At 43.0% G+C, this 22,442-nt stretch overlaps 1 long non-coding RNA gene across 3 annotated transcripts in view; it reads right to left on the bottom strand.

The window, feature by feature from the left end:
• Window positions 1-22,442, bottom strand: part of LOC309966089 — a 198,599-nt gene that overhangs the window by 110,026 nt on the left and 66,131 nt on the right. For 2 of the 3 annotated variants that reach the window (XR_014326429.1, XR_014326430.1), the window contains exon 5: window positions 19,661-19,831. This is a non-coding gene — a long non-coding RNA (uncharacterized lncRNA). Of the gene's footprint in view, window positions 1-16,105; window positions 16,161-19,660; window positions 19,832-22,442 lie in introns of all 3 variants that reach the window. The other variant, XR_014326431.1, reaches the window with a different exon arrangement.

Genomic DNA, 22,442 nt, shown 5'->3' on the forward strand with positions numbered 1-22,442 from the left:
GTCTCTGACTTTACCTCCCCTATCCCATTTATAGTTTTGTCCTTCGTACTTAACACTCGGCCTGGCTTTTACTGTATGACTTTACATGACTTTTTGATCATCGATCACTAGGTACTACTCCAGCTATGCTGTCTCCATCCAATCCAGCCTCAGGACCCTTTCGCCACACAGCCAGTGCATGGTGTGTGAAAGGCACTCCTACAGTTACCCCCTATTTCCCAGTTTCAAAGACCACTGCCTGCTACTTCAGAAGTCAGCAAACATTTATTAAGTCTTTACTCTGTGCAATGCACAGAGACCCAACATACATGTGTATGTGCAGAGTCTGAGTATCATTTGCTTTCCCTACATAGACTCAATGAGTGCTCTATACCAAGAGGCCTCAATGAACAGATTACAATTAACCAGCCGTAAGAAACTCCAGTCTGAAGTCGGTGACATTTTCGGAGAAGAGGAGGAAGGGAGCAGGTATGCGTATGATAAGCAGGCAACCTTCCTGTCCCTACCTCCCGCCCTATTTCAAGGTATATGTTGGATTAAGGGAGATGAAGAGTAGGTTTTCTGTGCAGCGCTGAGGATTCTGGAACTTGTTCTGTCAAGTGTCATCCTGCTCCCCTTCCCCCTGCCGAAGGGCCACTGTAGACAGTCAGCATTACTTGTTACAACATGACCCTGGCAAATCATTTCGTTTCTAAAAACACTGAGGATCTCCAGTTGCTAAATCTCAGTCGCCTCATCTGCAAAAGGGAGGTAAATGACACCCACCTGCCAGGCTTCTTCTGAAGATTCAATGAGAATGTACGGAACAAGCAGATGTAGTGGGGCTTTGCGCCTTGCTCCAAAACCGGGAACACGGGCCAAAGTCACCATCAGACAGACGCCTACTGAGTATAAAGAAGAACTTTATATATAATAATTAGAGCAATCCAAAGACAGAAGAAGCAGTTAGGTACCAAAGTTCAAGCAGGGGGTTGTAAGGCCTACTCAATCTAAAGGATTTTTCATAAATCTCCCTTCCATAGAACTATCCTAGTTCAAACAGGAGAAAATACTGTGCTTAATTATTTTTCTCTCTCCATCTGGATATGTCATGATGCAAAGGACTGAACTGTCAAATAAGCAGCCACACGGCTCTGTCTGCACCAGGCACCACTTGCCCCCATCCACACTCCCCAGAGGGGCTTCTCCTCTGGGCTCCCTGCTACGCCTGCCACTGCTGGCCCATCACTGCACCTCTCCGCCCGAGGGCTGTGCCACATGCGTGCACAGGGGGCCCGCAGGGCAGGGAGAGTACTGGAAATGAATGGCAACACCCTCCTCCTGCCCTCAAACAGGGGCTGACCAGAGCGGATGTGTGAATGATCCAGCTTCTACACCCTCAGGTGACCTCACCCTCAGGTGGGATCCAGTGAGGCAGGGTCCTCAGTCTGCCTCCCAGAGGCCCAGCAAAGCTGGGCTCCAGCTGCCCACTGTGGGAACTGGCTTGGTAACACACTATTGGTGCTTCTGGTATTTTCCTCACCTTGCAAATAAACTACAGGTACAGGCATCCATGTCTCTCTCAGGGGAACTCAATCTAAGAAAATACCTCATACCACGAGGACCTGAAGAGACATGTTTACAAAGCACAGAAGGGTCTTCTCTTAGTTTCTTCTTAAATCTCCTTGCAACAGATAAATAAACTTCAGAGTCTCGGGTTTATCACAGAATTAGCAACACACAATCTAGAGATATTTATCTAATATTAAGATAAAATATCAGTGGTTTTGTGATGACCAAAGAGTCCACTGGACTCATAAAAGTAATTCAGTAGAATACTATCATGCATTTTTTCAATTTGGATAGTGAGTTCATCCTAATTCAAAAAGATAAAATCACTTTGATATAATGAAAAGAAATTCTAAAACACAATTTTATTACGTGAAGTTCAGTTCCAGAAATAATTATTGAAGACCTACTAGGTTCCAGACATGAAGATGACCCAGGCCCTGTCTCCAGAAAACTCAGTGTCTAGAAAAGGGAGACAGACATGTAAGTCAATAATTACGTTAGGGTCAAAAAGTGTGGTCATTAAACTGTGAACAAAGACACTAGCGGAAGTCCGTCCGGACGGAAAAGGGTCAAATAAGGTTTCCCAAGCAGGTATTGTTGGAACAAGGTTTTCAATAGATGTCTAGGAGAGTTGACTAGGCATTCCAGGAGTGAGAGAGAGAGCACACCAGGTAGAGGGGCCAGCCTGTGAAAAAGGAGAGGCGAAAGCAGCTCTGTGTGTCCATCAGGCCCGGGCTCCCGTTCAACAGATGTAAAATCAATACTCATGTGTAAAAGAATAACTTTTCCCTCCAAATTGTAAAATCCTCACAAGAATCACTTGACAGAAAAAAAAGAAATCAGACAAGTTTTCTGCTTCAAAAAAGCCTCTAAAATGCTGGGCCCTCATGTATTATCCTTGAAGCATAAATAAGAGAAAAATTGTCTGACTCGAAATACAGTTACTGGCTACACACCATATGATCCCAACCATATGACATAAAACTATGGACACAGTTAAAAGATCAGTGGTTGCGAGAGTTGCAGGGGCAGGGGGATGAACAGGTGGAGCACAGAGAATTTTCAGGGTGGTTAAAGTACTCTACGTGATACTGTAATGAGGGATACCCGTCATTATGCATTGGTCCAAACCCAAAGAACGTACACCGTCAAGACTTCAGGTGATTAAGATCTGCCCTTGTAGGTCATCAACCGTAACAAACGTACTGCTCTGGTGGGGGATGATAATGGGGGGGACCTGTGCCTGGGGAGAGGGGATGTATGGGGTATATGGGAAATCTTGGTTCCCAAAACTGCTCTAAGATAAATTCATATATAATCATAAATGTTCATTATTACTTGTTAAAATCCATCAGATCTATAGCCATGGGAAGAAAACTAATACTTTTAGAAATAAGACTTATTCTGTTATCTTCTGCATGTCTGGTTCAATTTAAACTTATTCTCAGAGTTTCAATAAATATTGATAGCTACTGCCTCTTTTTACTGAGGCAAATCTTCTCTTTCAGTTCTTTACAGGAGAGGAGAGGCTGCAACAGGGACTAGAGACTTTAGAAATTGTGTCCCAGAGTTTGGCATTATAGGGAATTTTCCTGACTTGTTTAACAGAAACACAGCAATGCTACAGTCTTAGGATTCTTTTCTTTGCCCGGGCTGTCAGGAAGAAAATTTAATATCCTTACAGTTTGAGGTCAGATGTGCAGCTTTTATTCTGAATGTAGCACCTTCCAAAGGGGACATGTAAACAGAAAGCTTTGGTTATAACAGATAAGATAGTGTTGTTTCACTGTAGGACTAGAGATAGCATTTCATAAAACATAAGAAAAATACTCAAGATGAACTCCACAAAAATTAATGACAGGTGACATTCTGATACTTAATAAATAGAACAGAAAAAGAACCTCGCACAGCAATAAAGGATTCAATTTCAGGGTCTACTAACTTCACCACGAAAGAAAGAAAATCTAAATCAAAGCAAAATAATTTGGACCCTAATGATGTCAATACCCTAGGCCTTGTTAGAAAAAAAATTTCCAAAAGTCATTCTTTCCAAATCCTTAACTCCATGAAAAACAGACGAGTGTTACCTCTGGCAGCCGATGAGCATTTCCTGATGGGCTCAAGGCAGCTGCCACCCTATAAAATAGGACAATAGCGGCAATACTGTCTGTTGAGTCGCTCATCTGTTTATTGCTTAGGAGCCACGTGGAGGTAACTTGAAAAGAGAGCTTATTTTAAGTCATTCTCAGCCACACAAATAGGATAATTTTTCAGAACACTCCTGAGCCGGGCTCTTGCTTTCCCCTGCAGGGCTTCTTTTACTGAGCTCCATCTCTGCCTCCACGGGCTTGCCCCCTCTTTTGCTCACTTGACCTCTCCCAAGCCTTGACAGGAAAGCAAACATCCACTCTTTTGGTCTTCTCCCATCCTAATCCAAAGATATCACTAAAAAAGTCTTGAAAGTAAGGAACTACCTACCTCAAGTAATTTCCACCAGGAACTGACTAATGGTGCATTAAGAGATCTTGGCCCCCGGCATCCTCACTGATTTATTAGCCGTTTAGCCTTTGGCAAGTGACTTAATCTTTCTAAATCCTACTTTCTTCAACTAGCAAATGAAGAGGCCAAATTAGACGACCTCAAAGGGCCTTTCAAGCATTAAAGTTTTGCTTCTGTGAAATATACACAAGCACAGATGCACTGAACTTTAAGGAATATGGCCTGGCAGATGAGAGCAGACAGGACACCAAGAAAAGCCCCATGTTGTTTGATTCAAATCTTGTATTTTCTCAGGGACTCAGCCCACTCAAACAGCAACTTCCAAAACCACTATTAATTGCTTATTAAAAGAATCATGAAGTAGGTTACACAGGACATTAAATTTTAAGATACAATTTCTATTTTCAAGTAAGTTTCAGAAACTCTGTAAAGGTCAACAGATTTCTCAACGTCTTAGACTTTGATATGCCACACGTGCACTGTGAGTTTCCAGGAGAGCTATCAGAACACAGCATTTTCTCAAACTTATTTGCCACAGAATCCTCTTCTATACAGCAAATCCTGCAGATCCAGTGTTCCCAGGAATACACTCAAGAGATTGCTGTTCTGAACCAATTAAATGTCTGCCCTGCGATGAGTGAATGAACTTGGAGCGGCACCCAGGGCACCAACAGGAGCCTGGGCAGCAGGTCAAAATTCCTGTCTCTACAGCAGGTTCTGCTGCCAAGCGGTTGTTTGCACTGGACCCAGTTCACCAGCCTCCCCAGACCCGCTGGGCCCCACCTGCCCTCCAGGCATCAGCTGCCGACCTGCCCACTCCAGCCCAGCCTGGAGCAGCTCGGCATGCAGCCATCCCAGGTCTCTGTTCTGTACCTACACTGCAGAAAATGCCGGCTGCAGAGGCTGCCTCCATGTCATCACCTAGAGAACCTGTAACCTTCATTCCACCGTCATCCTAATTTCTACATTCTCACATAAAAAATATGGGGGAATGGTCTAGAGTTGCTGCAGAGTAAGAAGAATTCTAAAAAATCCCCAATTTTCTTCCACATAGACATAACTAAAGAAAACGAACTACAAATCTCTTTTCGAACTATTCTCTTTTCACAGAAATGTCCCAATTAGCAAATTACAATTAAGCAAATACTGGTAATTAGAGGAACAACACAGGTTTCTTTGAATTAAAAAAAAAAAAAAAAGCTTTTCTGATAAGTATTATTGACCGAAAAACTGTTGACATGTTTGTCACATTCAAAAAGCCGCAAATGAATTTCTCTGAAAAACCGAACGTCTATTTAAAAAATCCACAAAACTGGGTCTGTGCCAAAACGTGAATGTTACAAAACCATACACCACGTGCCCTTCTCTATGTTTCGTATGAATTACTAAAACAAGGATTAAGCTTTTGGTGGTTTGATGTCAGGACATGGATTCAAATGCTGGCTCTACGTGGGTGTATTTGGGCAAGCTACTTAATTTTTATTTCACCTTAGACTCCTAACCCATTAAATGAGAACAAGAATACCAAGCTCACAGGATAATTAGGAGGTTTTTTTTGTTTTTAATTAGGAGTTTTAAGTAAGATAAAACTGAATCTTCCTAGCAGGTTACGGACCTGCTACATTACTTAGAATTAGGTTTGGCTGAGAATGACAGGAAGCTCAAAGTATCAGCGGCTTAAACAAGAGAGGTTTCTTTCTCTCTCAGGAAAACGTCCAGGAAGGCAAGTGGGGCACTCCATCTGTTTTGCTGTTCTATCACGTGTGACCCAACTTTATGGTCCAAGATGGTGGCATCTAAATTCCAGACAGCAGACTGGGAAAGATATAAATAAAGAGAGGGCAAGAGGGGCACATATTGTCCCTTAAAGAAGGTTCTGGAAAGGATCACATAGTAACACACTTCCAATTAACCAGAATTTAGTCTCATGGCCATAAAGCTGCCAAACGCTCCAGTTGTGAAGTAGGTTCCAGTGATTCTATAAAGAGGGGGGTCATGGATACTGGGGGACAGCCAGCAGCCTCTGCCCCAAAACCCAGGAACAGCTCATCTCCCATCTCAAATGGCTTCACCTTTCGGCAGGAGTTACATCCAGCCTGTACACGTGGGTACAGCCACACCAGTTAAGATTGGCATCCATTCTGAATGTCTGGATTCCCATGCCGTACTGATTGTTAACTACTTTGAAAATTACCCTTGCCTTTGGGAAGCTGTGCCTTAAAACTCCACAACAAGGATTTCCTTTGTAACATATGCAGTTTAGGACATAATTTTCCCCAAACTAGTTATTTTACCCTTAGTTTTCTTTCCTGAAAAAGCGCAGATCCTAGCAACTTGCTTTAATAGAAAAAGATCAATTTTGCTGAATGATAGAGTTCTTAACATCTTTATTGGAGTATAATTGCTTTACAATGGTGTGTTAGTTTCTGCTTTATAACAAAGTGAATCAGCTATACATATACATATATTCCCATATCTCCTCCCTCTTGCGTCTCCCTCCCACCCTCCTTATCCCACCCCTCTAGGTGGTCACAAAGCACCGAGCTGATCTCCCTGTGCTATGCGGCTGCTTTCTACTAGCTATCTACCTTACGTTTGGTAGTGTATATATGTCCATGCCACTCTCTCACTTTGTCACAGCTTACCCTTCCCCCTCCCCGTGTCCTCAAGTCCATTCTCTAGTAGGTCTGTGTCTTTATTCCAGTCCTGCCCCTAGGTTCTTCATGACCATTTTTTTTTTTTTGATTCCATATATATGTGTTAGCATACGGTATTTGTTTTTCTGTTTCTGACTTACTTCACTCTGTATGACAGACGCTAGGCCCATCCACCTCACTACAAATAACTCAATTTCATTTCTTTTTATGGCTGAGTAATATTCCATTGTATATATGTGCCACACTTTCTTTATCCATTCATCTGTCAGTGGACACTTAGGTTGCTTCCATGTCCTTCCATGGCTATTGTAAATAGTGCTGCAATGAACACTGTGGTACATGACTCTTTTTGAATTATGTTTTTTTCAGGGTATATGCCCAGTAGTGGGACTGCTCAGTCATATGGTAGCTCTATTTTTAGTTTTTTAAGGAACCTCCATACTGTTCTCCACAGTGGCTGTATCAATTTACATTCCCCTCAACAGTGCAAGAGGGTTCCCTTTTCTCCACACCCTCTCCAGCATTTATTGTTTGTAGATTTTTTGATGATGGCCATTCTGACTGGTGTGAGGTGATACCTCACTGTAGTTTTGATTTGCATTTCTCTAATGATTAATGATGTTGAGCATTCTTTCATGTGTTTGCTGGCAATCTGTACATCTTCTTTGGAGAAATGTCTATTTATGTATTCTGCCCATTTTTGGATTGCGTTGTTTGTTTTTTTGATATTGAGCTGCATGAGCTGCTTGTAAATTTTGGAGATTAATCCTTTGTCAGTTGCTTCATTTGCAAATATTTTCTCCCATTCTGAGGGCTGTCTTTTCGTATTGTGTATGGTTTCCTTTGCTATGCAAAGGCTTTCAAGTTTCATTAGGTCCCATTTCTTTATTTTTGTTTTTATTTCCATTTCTCTAGGAGGTGGGTCAAAAAGGATCTCGCTGTGCTTTATGTCATAGAGTGTCCTCCCTATGTTTTCCTCTAAGAGTTTGATGGTGTCTGGCCTTACATTTAGGTCTTTAATCCATTTTGAGTTCATTGTTGTGTATGGTGGGCACTCCATTTTTGATGTCGTAGTCCGCTAAGGACTGAAATACAGGGACTTGATGGTGGAAGAAAGCAGTGCCATCCCCACTGCCCATGCCCCGCCCCCGCCCCCGCCGCCGGGCCTGTCACCTCCTGGTCACTGACAGTAGTTGTAAGCAAAGGATGAAAAGGAGAAGGAGCAGTGCAGGCTATTAAATCCCTACTCAGTGCACATGTGACATATGCGGGCAGCATGTGCTGAAGAAACTGTACCCCATTCACCATTCCACTTACACCCAGTTAACACCAGTATTCATCTTCTTGAAAAACTGGAGCTGAAGCAGAGTGCCCCAGACCAGATCTTTCTGGGATAATAATTTCCAAGAGTTTAAATCCTAAGCTGTGTTCTACAGGTGTCAAGAAAACTTGCATGGAAGAAAAAAAAAAATTCAGTATTACGAATATTTTTCCTTCTAAAATGTATTTAAGAAACAGTTTAAAATAGCTTTAATTGCTGTAAAATAACCAGCCTGTAAGAAATGGTGCACCAACCCTAGGTCCTGGTGTGCTGTGAAAGCTCTGGCCAGCCCTCTGCTCTCATTCAACTATTTAATTTTTTCTATCTTAAGTGACCCTTATTACCTCCTAAACAATCTGTTCTCCATCCTGCACATTTTAAGGATGTGTTTTATTTTTTCCTTAATTACTTTATTGATTTTTTTTTTTTTTTACTAACAAGCACATAGTTACAAGGTACATTAAGAAAAGAATATACAGTGAAAAAGCCACTCTGTTCTATCCCTGTTTCCCTTACACCATTTCCCTTCCCAAAGGGAACTATTCTTCCTGTTTCCTGTTAATTTGTCCAAATTATGTATTTTCTAACATAAATGTCAACATAAACACATTCTGTTTTGCATTTCCAATATTCTATTCTTTTCTCATTTTAAAAAGCTTAAACATATTTTTTTGTCAGCACTCACTGTAATTTACTTTCTATTCTAAACTGAACAGTGACGTTTACTGTATATACAGGTGCTATTTAACAGTGTGTGTGCACCACCAATTATCACAAATAGTCTAACCTTGAAAAGCTCTTGGTACCAATTTTCTTTCCCACAATTAACTTCCATGGAACACTAATTCTCAACAAATAGCTGGAAGAACATGCGTCTTCAGAGGGAGGAATTAAAAAAATCTTGAACGGGAAGGGCATGGAAGTGCAAGCTCTCCACCCACCCCCAGAAATTCTGCATGTCCCCCTGGGCAGAGTCCCCCATCCATCACCTGTGGAGAACTCACTGAATTTAAGGAGAAAGATATCTGAAGAATATCTTCTAGTGCAACACTGTCCACATGAACGTTCTGCAAACTAGCAATCCTCTATATCCACGATGCCTAACACCCGTATCCACCAGCCACATGTGGCTAGATGGATACTTGAAACGTGCCTAGTACAACTGAGGAACTGAATTTTTAGTTTAATTTAGTTTAAATAACCACAGGTGCCTAGTGGCTACCATTTTGGACAGTCCTGGTCTACCAAATAGTGGATAAACAGAAAAAGATTACAATCCCTGTTATGAAACAGGGACAGAAAGAAACGTGTGTGTATGAATATGTATGGCAAGCATGGTAGATTAAGCTCAAGCTACATCTCCTGAATCGTCTTTCTTTACGTACCCAAGGCTGAGTGGACTATTTCAAAAAATAATTTCTTTAGTTAAAGTTGGAAAAGGCCTTAAAGCTATGCTGCAACTACCTTTAAGATCTGAAATTGAAAAGAGTTTTAATTTACTGAAACTCTATGTTCGATGATGCACTCTGTTTTATAATTTTCCTGGCATGATGTTACGTGTGCATCACACTAAATTAACAGTTTCTCCGTTAGGTGGAAAAAACAAATTGCAGAAGCATATGTACCATATTATGCCAACTGCACACATATATATATATGCATATATATATTTATATATAGATATACATGTTTGTGTAGGAATAGAACTTATCTAAAACGGTGCTGTTCAACAGCACATCCTGTGATGATGGAAATGCTCTCCACCTACCCTGTCCAACATGGTAGCAACTCGTCATACACAGCTACTGAGCATGTGAAAGATGGCCAGTATGACTGAGGAACTGGACGTTTACTTATATTTAATTTTAATTAATTTAAATTTAAATAGCCACAGTGACTTCCCTGGTGGTCTCGTGGTTAAGACTTCGCCTTCCAACACAGGGGCTGTGGGTTCAATGCCTGGTCGGGGAGCTAAGATCCCACATGATCCCACATGCCTCGCGGCCAAAAAACCAAAACATAAAACAGAAGCAATATGTTAACAAATTCAATGAAGACTTTAAAAATGGCCCACATCAAAAAAGTCTTAAAACAGAGAAATTTAAATTGCCACAGGTGGCAAACGGCAACTTTGTTAGATGGCGTGGGTCTAGAAGAATAAACCCCAAACTGTTCAAAGCCTACTTCAAAAGGTCTTATGATCGGAGGGAAGAAGATAGAGTTTTACTTAAACTTTATACACCACTGTAGTGTTTGGATTTAATTATCTAGTTTTGTACAACTGGCACGTATAGCTCATCAAATGAATAAATACGAAGGGAAGGTGTCTCATTAGCTCGGGCCTCCGTAACAAATTCCACAGGCTGGGTGGCTTAAACAACAGAAAATTTTCTCTTACAGTTCTGGAGGCTGTTAGGTCCAATGTGAGGGTGCCAGATGGTCGGGCTCTGGTGAGCGCTCTCTTCCTGGCTCGGGGACAGCCCCCTTTTCACTGTGTCCTTACGGGGGAGCGAGGGTCGGGGGGAGCAAGCTCTGGTCGTCCTCTTCTTACAAGCAAACTAATCCCTCATGGGGACACCACTCTCTAAACCTGTTATCTCCCCAAGGCCCTACCTCTGAATACCAAACACTGGGGGTTATTAGACCTTCAATGTATGAATCTGGGGAACACAAACATACAGTCCATAACAGAAGGACACAGGGAAGAATGAAAAATTCCTTCTACTTTTTGCATCTCTCTACTCCATTCACTTAGCTCAGCAGGTGCCCTAGAATCTGTACTATTAGGTTTCCGACATCTGGTTCTTGAACAGCTGGGACAACGACATTTTCAACTGAGAAGAGTGTGGCCAGTCTGTCTCAAGACCTTAAGATCTTACAAATTCCCATTTGAAAGAACACATTAATGATTCAATGTTCTCATCTCTTTATGTAATTTCTTGATGCCCTCAACAGCTGAATGGTGGTGCCAGATGTATGACAGGCAAAGTTGGAAAGGACACTTCACATGTTACCTTTAACCGTGCTTGTTCATAGTTGTGCCAGAATGAGCACAACTGCCTTAAACCCTCTGGGTCACCTCAACACACTCGTTTTTCCCAGATCATTTGCTGGGAAGGTACTTTTTTGCAGGGGAGAGGACAGAGTCAAACTCAGCTTCGCACAGGCCCAGTGCCTTTTCCTCTCTGAGTTTTGGGGAACTTCTGCAGCTTCCCACAGGTCCCAAGGTCTCCAGGTATGGGGTCGGGGTGGGGGGGGGGCAGCTGGTGTTCCCAAACAATGCCTGTAAATAGCAGGTGTCCCAAATCTGGGCTCCCTGGTCCGAAGCAGCCTGTGTATTCACCCACCATTAAAGGTGCTTTCTTGTGCCCCATAAAAAACGTGAAGATGTGAAGATGTTTGCCAGGGCTAGAAAGAGGGGGAAATAAGGAGTGACTGCTCAACGGACACAGAGAGGTTTCTTTTGAGGTGATGAAGATGTTTTGGAACTAGACAGAGGTGGTGGTTGCACAACGCTAATGGATTAAATGCCACTTTTCACTTGGAAATGGCTCACCTTATGTTATGAACTTCACCTACAAAAACAAACAAAAAAATAACCAAAATCTATTTTTAAAAACATAGGAAGGGGGCACCATCCCATCACTCAAACACAGACCTACACTACACTGAGGGCGCACCGGCCCCGCACACCTCTCTGTGGGACGATGGGCAGTGGTGGACCTCCCTTCCCTTCCGTTTTCAACCAAGCCTTGTGAGCTCTCCCTTCCCCCAACAAAGCTTTGTCCTTCATCCATGCTCACTGACACTGCAGAATGTGCCCTAAACCCGGGGAAGGCCCATGAGGAAACGCACCTCGCTGGAGAGTCTAAGTGCATCCTCTCCAACACTCTGCATTCTAACTCACTGATCTATCTGCTGCTCTCAGGTTATTCCCTGTTGGTATTTTTTCATCTTGTTCTGCTGTTGCCTACCCGTATTCCCTAAGGGCCTCCCACTCAGCATTCTACCAGAATCTAACATTGAGGGCAAATGCCATCTTCCTGTTCTGTAGTGGCAAGAAGATTCCTCAGGAAACTTTGACTGCACTCTTGATTGCTCTGGCTTCAACCAAACACAGTGGTTGACTCTATCTGAACAATCAGTACAATCATTATGGTTGTGGTTAATTAAAATGTCAAATCAGTTGTCTGAATAAACTGACAAATGGTTGGACTGAATTAACTGGTTTTTTTTCTAGGTACCACACCAACATTCAGTAACTGTTGGTGGGAATATGGAGAGTTAGGAGGAAAAAATAGGGAAATAAAGAAAAATGGTTTTCTTTAGTCTCTCCCCTGTATTCTGTCGTACCTGCTCCAGCTCTCCTGATCATGCTCTAGAACCATTTTTCCAAAACGTATTTGACTGTGAGATCCTTTTTCACACCAACATCCTTCACTATCAACCCTCACTTTCCCCATCTCAGTAAAGGGCACCTTCCTCCACCTAGTTGCTCAGTATAAAAATCTGAGGGTTCTCCTTGGCTCTTCTTTCATTCATACCCCACAAATGATCTATCAGCAAAATGTACCAGCTCTACCTTCAATGTCCCCAATCCAAGAACCTCTTCCCCAATCCAGACTGAGCTACCAGCCCATCTCAGGCACACCAGCTCTCCCCTAAACCACCCCAGTTTCTACTTTTGACCCTCAACCCCACAGCATCCAAAGTGACCTTTTAAAATTCTAAGTCCTAACACATCTTTCCCCTTTTCAGAAAGACTCCTCATGCCTGGGAATCAAATCTAAACTGCCCACCACAGCTATTAGCCTGACGTGGACTGGACCTCGATCTCTGTCCAACTTCATTTCCAAATGCTGTTTCCTTTCCTGCCTGTTCTGCTCTGACAGGGCTATCCCTCTGACAAGCCAAGCCCAGTCTCATGCCAGGGCCTACGAATTTGCGATTCCCTGTGCCTGGAATGCTCTTCCTCACTTCACTCAGTGCTGTGGACTGAATGCTTGCCTCTCCCAGAATTCATATGTTGAAGCCCTAATCCCCACTGTGATGGTATTTGGAGGTGGTGCCCCTGGGAGGTGATTAGGTCATGAGGGCGGAGCCCCCATGATTGGGATTAGGGCCCTTATAGGAAGAGACACAAGAGAAATGATCTTTCTCTCTGCCCTGTGAGGATACAGCAAGAAGGCAGCTGTCTGAAACCAGGAAGAGTCCTCACCAAGTACCTGCCCGTGTTGGCCTCCTGATCTCAGACTTCCAGCCTCCAGAAGTGTGAAAAACAAATGTCTGTCGTTAAGCCGCCCATATATGTTTTATTTGTTACAGCAGCCCAAACTGACCAAGACACTCAGGTCCGTGGTTAACTGTCAGCTCCTCAGAGAGGCCTGGGATGTAATGAATACAGCAGCACACACACCCCGCCCGTGTCTCCCACCCCTTTACCCGGCTTTACTTTCTTCCCAGGATCGACCACCATCTGGCTTCGCAACGCATGTTTATTGGTTTCCTGGGAGGCTCCCACACCAGAACAAAAGCTCCAAGTGGGCAGAGGTGTTACTTTGTGCCCTTATCTGTTCCCAGCACTCAAGAGTGGTACCTGGCTGGTAGTAATGCTCAATAAACGTCTACTGATCAAATTAATAACTAGTTCTTACAGAACAGTGTCTCAGAATAATCAGTGAGTTGCTTCTCTAGAGTAAAATAATAAAAACAAAAGGAGTTGAGTTGGGACAGAGGGTAGGAACTATGACGTCGGGACACAGGAGCCCTCCGCAAAGAAGTGAAGGTCAGGGCACAACCATGCACAGGACAGAAGCAGCTCGGGCTCCTCAGCAGGGTGCAGAGGGCTAGTTTCCAGCTGCCCGTGACGCATAAAACTGGACTGAACTATCATCTTCAGTCATCTCAAAGGGGTTGTGATATACCCTCTGCGACAACCTATCTGAAGATATCAGGCTTGTGGTGAAGTATGCCAAGGCATAAGTCTGAAGTTGGCCTTAGACGGTAACAGAGGGGCAAATAAAATACTTTGGTGAGAATACGTTACGCATGAGAATCACAGTGATAACAAATGCACCATAAACTGAATAAAGGTGGTATGAAAAAAACAGGATTTTTTAAAAGACTGTATGAAATTACATAAATATAATGCTCAGCACAGACTTTAACAGTCTTTATTATAATATACTGGAATGTCACAGTCAGATGTTTCTCCCTACGATCACCACAAGGGCAGTACTATGTCATGCTCATAATCTTTGCATCCCTGAATGCCCAGCTCTGGAATGAAATAATTAATAAATCAGTGAATAATGTCTACTAAACGTTCCCGTTTTTATGTGAAAGCCAACCAAACAGATAAGACAAAAGAAGAGAAGGGGGAGAAAATGAGAGAAGTGCGGAGCAGCAGCACAGGGGAACAGCAGCATGGGGGAGCAGCAGCATTTACAAGCAGCAGCAGCACGGGGGAGCAGCAGCATTTACAAGCAGCAGCAGCACGGGGGAGCAGCAGCATGGGGGAACAGCAGCATGGGGGAGCAGCAGCATTTATGAGGAGCAGCAGCAAGGGGGAGCAGGAGCACGGGGGAGCAGCAGGAGTGGGCAGCAATCCTCCAACAGCGGATCAGAGAATCAGCACACAGAGGTGTAGACGAGAACAGAGCTGAGGCTGACTTGGCAGAAGTGGGGGCCAAATCTCTCACCTCAGTGCACCTCGATAATCTGCAAAGGTGAGCCATGCTGAAGACAACGCTTTTAGAACACTGTAATAATAAAACTGATCTATCTACGAAATTCCTGCCCATTTCTAATCTGAAAGATGCCAATCAAATTTTCTACTGCACGTATGCAGAATAAACCCTAGGGGACTATCTCTGCAGAGCACAGGACTATCCAGCAGCCGAGGGAGGTGGCTCCTGTGTAAGGCTTGGCACTGCACCTGGCTAAGGTCACAGAATGAAGGTCTGCGGCCCACGTGAGTGCTCACACACACAGCACAAGAAAGCCAGGGGCCTGCCACCCTCCAATAAATTCCAGCAGAAGGCAAAGGACAGAAGCACAAAAATGTTTTACTGTACTTAGGAGAGAAAACAGATGTCTGTACTCGTCTTATAACAGAAGTCAGTTTGATGGAAATGAAACCTACAAAGACAATTAAGACAGTATAAAAGGTGGATGAAAAACCAGGAGGTCATCAGGACCAGAGAAGGCTCCGTGGCAGGTGGGACAGAGAGTTCCACTGCAGGAACTCGGCTGATGAGAGTAAGTGGGGAGAAGAAGGATCATGAGTTTGAGGATTGGACTAGCTTAGTAACAGGCACCATGAAGAACGAGTAGGACAGTTAACCAGAATCATGCAAGTGCTGTGCAGTGTTGGGCAACACTTCAACTTATGCAAACAGGTACCAATCTACCTCCTCGTAGGATTCGCTCCAACACTGCTCAGCAGCCTGGATGCAAGCAAAAGGACAAAAAGGTCAGGAGGTGTAAGCTTTTGGCAAGAGAGTGACTTAAAACCTGGACCACGGATTCTACATGGACAAGGAGGGAAATAAAGACAGGAAGGAACTAATGGCTAAGTACAGAGCAAAGGAGTCCACCGATTAGGGAGGTCTCAGTGAGATCAAAGGAGAGGCAGCGGGTGTAACTCTGTGGGACAAGGTGGATGGACAAGAGGATGTGGTCAAGGAGGGAATTTCTGACTTACTGATCTGAGCCATGAGTAGACAAGGTCTAGGAAGTGGGGAACTGAGGGGAGTTGGGGAGATCACTGGTGAAGACAAGCCCCAAAACCCATGCCGTCAGGGAAGGAGGTGGGTCATCCCGTGAAGCTGGGGCAGGGTGGAGAGCAATGAGGCAGTCATCAGTGATGAGTGGGAGTAATGAGGAAGTCAGCAGAGAAGACTTATAGGGGGGTGGGGGGCAAAAGGGTGGTTAAATACACGGCCGATGCTCAAAAAAGTAGGGGATGGACAGGAAGGTGGAAAAGCAAAGACCCAGCGCAGCCAGGCCAGGCATGGGTGCCACCAGCCCACCTTCTGAATAGTTTTTCATCTCTGTAATGATGAAACTAACTTACCTAATCAGGTAGTTCTGCCAAATTTTAATCTGAAAGATGTTAACCAATCTTTCCCCTGCGTTTACACAAATAAATACTAGTAGTAGACTATTAGATTACTACAGGTTTCCCAAGATAAAATCTTCAGTGACTGGGCATTCATTTTAGAATCTTCCAAAGGATCACACATTTATCCCACATGCTTACAGAGTATAAGTAAATTAACATTTCTATTAGATTTTTTCAAATGCCAAGTTTTTACCGTACTTTATACCAATTGAAAGTAAGTGTTTGCCTCAAAATTGGAAATCTTTTTCCTTGTCGTTTAAATTGAAGATGCAGGGATCTGGCATATATTTACTATCTCCTCATCTTCTGGTATTTGTCACTGATTTGACCTATGAACTCATTTATGATGCGGCATTTATGTTAATAAATATTTCAAAGAGAAATCTGCCTCTTCCACCCCACTTGTTCAGGGATTGTCTCCTTCGGGAAGATGTCACTGATACGACATCTCCATTCCCCATTTCCCCAGCTGGATGCTCCCCTGTTCTGCCAGAGCATTCCATAGGCAGCTCTGTTTCTGCACTTAACTACATTCGACTGTCAACCAAAACAAGCTTTATGACCTTGGACAAGTGCTTAACCTCTCCGGGCCCTAATTTGTTTTTATGTAAAATAGAGAAAATAATAGTAAGAACATCATAGGGCTTTTTTATCAATTCATGAGTTAAAGTTAATGCCTAGGAAGCACTTAGAACAGTGCCTGGCATATAGTAAGTACTACAGAAGTGTTTGCTATTCTTATAACAATATTTATTTATGCGCCTCTCCTTGTGTACTTGTTAGCACCTTTAAAGTAAGAGACTAGGTCTTAATCTTTGTATCTCCAGCACCTAATACAGTGACTGGCAAATAGGAGACATTCAGTGAATGAATGCATGAATCAATTGATAAATCAATTTTTATTTCACAAAAAAAGTCACAGATATTAAAAATAATAAGCCAAATTATTATCTTATTTATAACCCCAGTGTAAAAATAACTTAAGGAAGTTCGTGAACTACAGCCTGACATTTCAAATATGTAATTAAATGAAAGAAGTTAAAATTAAGGGTAGAATTGCATCATCAGTACCACTAAAAGGTCATTGTCAAAATGGACTTAAGAATTAAGTAGCTTAGATACATTTTGACTCTAAGAATTAGTAAATTTTCACTTTCACTATAGGGAAAAAAAAGAGTCCAGAGGCTTGACTCTAGACCAGGGATTTGTTATAATTTCTTCCACAGATCTAGGTACCCAGGGAAGAGATAAAAAACCATAACAACAAAGTTCACCTACTTAATCTGTCACATTTCTGCAGTAAAAGTCTCAAAGTTGCTGGCGACAGAAGGGAATCGACTGAGGTATCCAAAAGAAAATTCAAATGATTGTGGCTAAAAGTTGAAAACGTTCATGAAGCCCTCAGGCCCTCAGAGTGGGGAGGTGGCTTCTCTCAGTCTCCAGTTAGAAAACAGCCAATCGCTAGATTTCACCTTGGGTTTAACATTTCTACAGAATACCTGATCTAGGATCACAGCATAGCCCTATTTAAAATTAGCACCACTAATGATTTAATATTATGGTTCTCTTCAGATTATCTCTGACACTATTGAAAACAAGCCTGTCATGTAACTAGTAGGACTTTTCTCTTTCACTGGCGCATGAAAAGAAGACACCTTATTCATTAAGATGGAATTTAGTGCAAGTCCATGTTTTGTTTTCGTTTTTGTTTTTAATTTTTATTTTAACATCTTTATTAGAGTATAACTGCTTTACAATGGTGTGTCAGTTTCTGCTTTATAACAAAGTGAATCAGCTATACATATACATACATCCCCATATCTCCTCCCTCTTGCATCTCCCTCCCTCCCACCCTCCCTATCCCACCCCTCTAGGTGGTCACAAAGCACTGAGCTGATCTCCCTGTACTATGCGGCTGCTTCCCACTAGCTACCTATTTTACATTTGGTAATGTATTCATGTCCACGTGACTATCTCACTTTGTCCCAGCTTACCCTTCCCCCTCCCCGTGTCCTCGTCCATTCTGCGTCTTTATTCCTGTCCTGCCCCTAGGTTCTTCAGAACCTTTTTTTTTTTTTTAGATTCCATACATATGTGTTAGCACACAAATGGTATTTGTTTTTCTCTTTCTGACTTACTTCACTCTGTATGACAGATGCTAGGTCCATCCACCTCACTACAAATAACTCAGTTTCGTTGCTTTTTATGACTGAGTAATATTCCATTGTATATATGTGCCACATCTTCTTTATCCATTCATCTGTCAGTGGACACTTAGGTTGCTTCCATGTCCTTCCATGGCTATTGTAAATAGTGCTGCAATGAACACTGTGGTACATGACTCTTTTTGAATTATGTTTTTTTCAGGGTATGTGCCCAGTAGTGGGATTGCTGGGTCATATGGTAGCTCTATTTTTAGTTTTTTAAGGAACCTCCATACTGTTCTCCACAGTGGCTGTATCAATTTACATTCCCCTCAACAGTGCAAGAGGGTTCCCTTTTTTCCACACCCTCTCTGGCATTTATTGTTTGTAGATTTTTTGATGATGGCCATTCTGATCAGTGTGAGACAATATCTCATTGTAGTTTTGATTAGTGCAAGTCCATGTTAAAGAAAGTCTGGGAGCATTAGTGTTTCACAGAGGAAGAGAAATGTTTATCATATCCTCATGGACATCCAAGTAGAAACCTATTTAAGAAGGATGAGAGTGAAGAGTTGGAGGAAAACCTTTAGCAAACCGAGGTTGTGTCTACTTGGTGGAAGAGTCCCTCACTCCCTTCCACATTTTCCCTCAAGCCACAGAGCATTACACTTCAGCAACCATCTAAGGGAGACTGAAACAACTAACACATAAGGAGAGATATAAATTTAAGTGTGAACACTGAAAGATGAAACAAATGATTAACAGATTTCCCTGGTCCCCATGCTGATATTCTGATAATAACAAAACTCAAATACAGGCATGTGAGAAGATTATCTGCGTTTCCAAATAACTTCACAGCTAAATGAAATCACTTCAAGCAGTAATCTTCTATTCTGCTTTCCCAAATAAGCCAGCATTAATATATACAAACACTCCCATCAGAGAAAGAGCATCAAGAAGATACAGCACAATTGACAGATTTACACTATTAAATGTCAAATAGATATAGTGGGAAGCAGCCGCATAGCACAGGGAGATCAGCTCGGTGCTTTGTGACCACCTAGAGGGGTGGGATAGGGAGGGTGGGAGGGAGGGAGACACAAGAGGGAGGAGATATGGGGATATATGTTTATGTATAGCTGACTCACTTTGTTATACAGCACAAACTAACACACCATTGTAAAGCAATTATACTTCAATAAAGATGTTAAAAAAAAAGACAGCACAAAACATACACATACCTTAATAGTGTGTTTTTCTATAATTAAGTATGAAGCATTTTTATTTACTTATTTTAAATGAAAACTGAGGTTTTCAATATGACAGGGATTGCATCTGAGGATTAAAATGTCCAAGTACATACCTCTCAACTCCTCATCTTTTAATTGCTGCATAAATGGTTGCCGAGGAAATGTCCCGACTGGATGAAGAGGCACAAGTGAACTCTCGTTTCCAAGCTTGCAGGTATGACTCACTACCTTTGCTCCCACAAAGTAGGTCCTCCTGAGTTCTTAGAGGCACATATTTCTGCAACCTGGATGACAATTTTAAAAAAGGAGAATGATTATTTATTTTGAATATATGTTTCTAAGAGTAATAGAAGTTAAGGGCAAGTCCCTATTCACATCAAGTTTAGAAGAGAAGTGCGTATTCTCAAATATGCCCGTACAATTTATAGCAGGTAGTTATGGAGGGTTATTTTTATGGCAGTATGTTAACAAGACAGTGATTAAACATTATAATGAGGGAACAGAGAAAACACTGGAACAGTAAGACCACAGAGACACCTGCCAAAGAAGAATCCGGTTACAGGGGTACAACCCCACAAACCACTGAGACCTAGCCCGAGTCCAGGTTCCCTGAGAATTCTTGTAACCTAGCTACACCTGTGCACAGAATGACACCATGACATCGTTAAATAGTGACAAGAAAACACAGCGCAGATCGTCACATGCCAACAGGTATGCAACCTGGGGCAAGGGCACTTCTGAAGGTTCTATTTTAACCGCAGCAGATGCACTGAAGCAGCCTGGAGTAGTAGGTTCAGCCTGCAGATTTCTGAGGGAGGACAGAACCTTACGTAATTACAGCATATTAGGGCAGAGATGCTGAGGACAGCCTCAAGGCCGAGGCCACATCCAGGTGATACCCTGGGTTCTGACACTGCTTCTGGTGTCTCAGGACAGAGACGGACCACGCCTGGAAGGAGAGGGTGGGGGACCAGGCCCAGGGCTGGAGGCAGAGGGGGCCCAGCGCCCACTGGAAGGGTCTTGGCTCTCCTCCCTGAGCTCTTCCTCTAAAATCTTTTCACCTTCATCCTAACATAACCATCTTTTCTTTTATTGTGGCAAGAAGAATTTTCATTTAAATTTAAAAAGTTAAAACCGACTCTTCTGGAGGAAAAGCAACTGCTAATTCCCACCTCCACCCCCGCAGCTATGCTTCTGTCTCAGAGCTGCTCCAGGTGGAGGGGCTGGGGAGGAAGGGGGCAAAGGAGGAGACAGACTGAACTCAAAGCTCTCATTTTTCCCCTGGAGAGTTAAAATATTCTACTAACTTCCACCCCTGCTGCTGCAGCCTCACACTGCAGCTAATCCCCTCCCCACACGTATGGGTGGGGTTGAAGATTCCTCAGTGACTCCCTACTGCCCTCAGGATAAAAATCCAAACTCTCCTCAGCTTGGGTTACAAAGCTCTTCACCAGCAGATCCCTGAAAACTCACGTGCACTCCACTGTGACCTTGAACCTATAAAAGAAAAACTGCCCCAAACCTGGTCTGGTACAGAACCAAATTGCCTACTGTTAAAATTCACAACATCCTAGTGAAAAGACATCAACAGCATTCCAGATAAAATGCTTTTTTCTAAGCAACTTTCTAATGAACTTGAAAAAGATTGTTTGTTCTGGGAACTCACTACCACCCACCCAGTTGACTTGTCAACTATCAGAGTCTAAGGATTTATAACCAGACATTCTTTTCAATGATGATTTAATCATTCTTCCTACCAAGACTGACTCTCTGAATACACCTACCATGGGCCTCTTCCCTTGCGTCGCAAAACTGTAATAAAACGCTGGCACGTGCTCATAACTCAACTGTCTGAGAAGTTTTCTTTAACAAACACTAACCTCAACCAGGTCCTGACACCCTGCGGTTTCCAGCATGTTCCTCAGTCTCTAGACTGTACAGGCCTTTGAATAGGCAGCAACCTCCCCCAGGAGCACCTCCAAAGCCTACATATCCCCTGGCTCTCACTCTCCTTCCTTTACCGTAACCCCCCTCTTCTCCCCCATCTTCCAGCCTCCCAAACCTAGGTCATCTATCAGTTTCTCCGGAACCATCTGCCATGAGTGTCTGGACTGCAGGCCTTCCCAGGCGCTTCTGTATCAGAGCTGTTACCACACTGCACTCTATTTATCTCCCTAGACTGGAAGCTTACTGAAGACAGTGCTGGGCCTTTTTATTTCTGTTATCTCTCACCTTATCACAGAGCCTGGTTCAAAATGAGCACGTAATAAATGTTTGTTGAATGAATGAATGTAGGAGAGAGATGAAGCTGAAAAAATTTTTTACTGCATGAGGTATTCACTGTGCAGCTTCAAACCCGCCCCTGAGATGCAGTGTGGTTCTGGACTGAGGGGGGCTGGACTCCACAAGGCAGCCCACGCAGCGCTCTCCAGCAGACCGGCTCAGAGCAGGCACATAAAGACCCCGTAAGGACTGTCCCAAGTCCACTGGAGAGCACAGACAGCTCAGCAGGAGGTGGTTCAAATGTACAATTCCCTGAAGCTTTGCAACCAGATGAAAACCAGGGGGGATCTTAGAGGAGAAGCAACATAAAAAGGGGGGCAATAGAAGATGGGTAACAGTTTCAAGGTACCCTCACAGATGGAATCTTCCTGGCATAGGAACACCAAAATTTAGTTTTTCGTGAAAATATGTTAAGTAGGGTTTTGAGATATAAAGACCTGCGGAAGCACCAGGAAAACTCAAGAGAATCTTTTGTTGTTGTTGTTTTTTACTCCTGGTTGGCTTTTGGATGGGGCTGGGAGGACTTGTAAATGCCTTAAGGGAAAGACAGCCTCTGTTCCATGCCCACCTCTCCCAATACTCCATATCTCTTTCCCCAACAACAAACCCCAC

This window comes from Leucopleurus acutus, assembly GCF_964270905.1.
Source record: "Leucopleurus acutus genome assembly, chromosome: 9".
Classification (NCBI taxonomy): Eukaryota; Metazoa; Chordata; class Mammalia; order Artiodactyla; family Delphinidae; genus Leucopleurus; species Leucopleurus acutus.